Source organism: Anopheles arabiensis (genome assembly GCF_016920715.1).
Source record: "Anopheles arabiensis isolate DONGOLA chromosome X unlocalized genomic scaffold, AaraD3 X_pericentromeric_contig0005, whole genome shotgun sequence".
In the NCBI taxonomy this organism is placed as follows: domain Eukaryota; kingdom Metazoa; phylum Arthropoda; class Insecta; order Diptera; family Culicidae; genus Anopheles; species Anopheles arabiensis.
This window is the reverse complement of record NW_024412083.1, coordinates 72501-75000: the sequence shown is the minus strand read 5'-3', so window position 1 is coordinate 75000 and position 2500 is coordinate 72501. Positions and strand designations below refer to the sequence as shown.

General features: G+C 47.7%; 1 pseudogene; it reads left to right on the top strand.

Annotated features, from left to right (window-relative positions):
• The window catches only part of LOC120907448, a 9174-nt pseudogene that overhangs the window by 2962 nt on the left and 3712 nt on the right, over positions 1 to 2500 (top strand).

Sequence of the window (2500 nt, the reverse complement as noted above, 5' to 3'; positions counted from 1 at the left end):
AAAACTTAGCAAGTCTTAGGTAGCGCTCCAAGACTGTCGCCATACGATACGCTCTATGGCAAATGCAGGTGTGGGTGGGTTCAGCCCCACTTTGCTCCGGTTCGGCACTGAGCCCGTCGTCTCATAAGGGCGCGGGCCAACCTCGCGTGGAGCTCCCTGTTTCATAGCCACCCACGGAACCAAATAGGAGACTGCATAAACAGACGCGGATAGCGGGCCTGAGTTTGAGCCCAATAGAATGAGTAACACGAAAACTAAGAAGGTCAAAAAGACCAAGGGGTTGACAAGAAAGATCCGGACCAAGCGTTCATGGATCTTCAAGATCGAATGGAGGCGATGCGTTTTGGGATAAGCAAACTCGATGATGAGTCTTCCCATTTTACGCTAGTTACGGTAATGATGGACTTCCTCGATGAGGTAATGTCCGAATTTCGAAGGTACAGAGCCGTAAATCGCATGCAGCAGGTCCTCGACCGTCAAACGCAAACGTCGTTTGACGGTAACGATGGATTCGGGCCGCAAACGCGAAAAGGCAGAAGACCAGTGGCTGATGACCAACAGCCTGGTCCAAGTGGGTTGCAAAGATTGCAACAACAACAACAACAACCATCGAGGTTGACCCCTGTTAGGGGATAAGCGGTGGAAATATTCCAAGTCCGAGAAACGGACCGAATATTAATGAGGGTAGAATTAATAAGAGGAAGAAGAAGAAGAGCAAGAAGAAGCAGAATAAGCCCAGGAAGCGGCCTGAGGTTTCTGTTGATATCGGACTGCACTTCCGAGGAGCTGGCGAAATTGCTCAAGGAAATGAAGCAGTCCGATGCTCTTAAATCGGTTGGAGAGACAATCTCTAAGGTCCGACGGGCCCAGAATGGAGGCATGTTGCTAGAACTTAAGCAGGGTAGTTCTGCTAGTGCAATTGCCCCAAAGGTTAAGGAAGCGGTGAAGGGCAAGGCGTCAGTGAGAACGCTAGCTCCTTCTAAAATGATTGAGATCATGCATCTCGATGAAATTACCACCCCAGAGGAGGTTGCGGAGTCTGTCAAAGCACAGCTCAACATCGAGATAGAAACAGATCGTATCAAAATGAAGAAAGGCCGCGCGGCCGGTACGCAGTGGGCACGGATCAACGTATCGCTGCCAGACTTTCAAAGCTTCCTGAATTTGGGAAAGCTGAAAGTTGGTTGGTCGATATGCCATATCCGCGAGGTTATGGAAGAGCAGAAATGCTATAAGTGTTGGAAGGTAGGCCATACGAGCTACCATTGTAGGGAACCAGACAGAAGTAATCTGTGCTGGAATGCGGTTTGAGTGGACACAAGAAGCAAGCTTGTACCAACTCTGTCAAGTGTTTGGATTGCGGTACGAGGTCACAGAACCTTCACGCAACGGGCAGTTATATGTGTCCCCGTAGGCGAACGATTAGACCATAATGGTTAGGTTGCTACAACATAACCAGAATCATAGTTATGCTGCATTTCAGTTAATGTGGCAAACGATTAGGGAAGAATCTGCGGATATAGTGTTGATTGCAGATCCGTATCTGGCAACAACCAACGTCAAAGTGTTACGCAATGACGATAACACAGCAGCGGTAGTGGTTAACGCGGACTTACCAGTTAAGGTAGTCAGTAAGGCTCTTGAAGGGTTTAATGATAGTTGACATAGGTGATATGCGAGTGGTTAGCGTTTACGCGCCACCTAGATTTAGTATGGAAGAGTTCCAGAACATGTTGGATAACACGGTAATGGCCGTAACCGGTATCCACAAATTCGTTATCGGGGGGACTTCAACGCTTGGTCATCAAGTTGGAACAACCAACTTGGCGAGCGTGGAGAAACCCAGAAACGAAGAGGTGAGTTGGTTTTATCAACCTTTGCGCAGATTGACGCAATTTTATTGAACGACGGCAGCACCCCAACTTATGTTGGACCAGGGCGCACGTCAGTAGTTGATCTTACTTTTGCGAGCCAGAACCGTAGCAAGATCATTTAAGTGGGAGGTGTTATCTAGCTATATGAACTCTGATCATCGTGCAATACGAATAGATCTTGAGACGCAAAGCGTGCGTAATCTGTCCCGACCCATAACGGGATGGAGCATCAAGTATTTTAGCAAAGATATATTTGAAGTTATGATGCAAGCCGCTTTTGGAGACCGGGAGGTCACAACAAGCGAAGACTTAATGCGTATACTTGTCACGGCGTGTAATGCGACGATGACTAAACGTAAGAGGTACACCCTAACAAGAGTGCATTTTGGTGGACGTTAGAGATTGAGGCACTTCGCAAAGAGTGCAAACACCGCGATCGATTAGCGCAAAGAGCTTTTAATACTGATCTCTATTCTACTTTTAGGGACGAGTTCAAGGTGGCACGGAATGCCCTCAAGCGATTGGATCAAGCATACCCGACAGAGGAAGTGGAAAGAGTTCCTGGGAACAGCGAACAACGCATCATTTGGTATAGTATATCATACGTTCAAGAAAGTGGCCGAGGG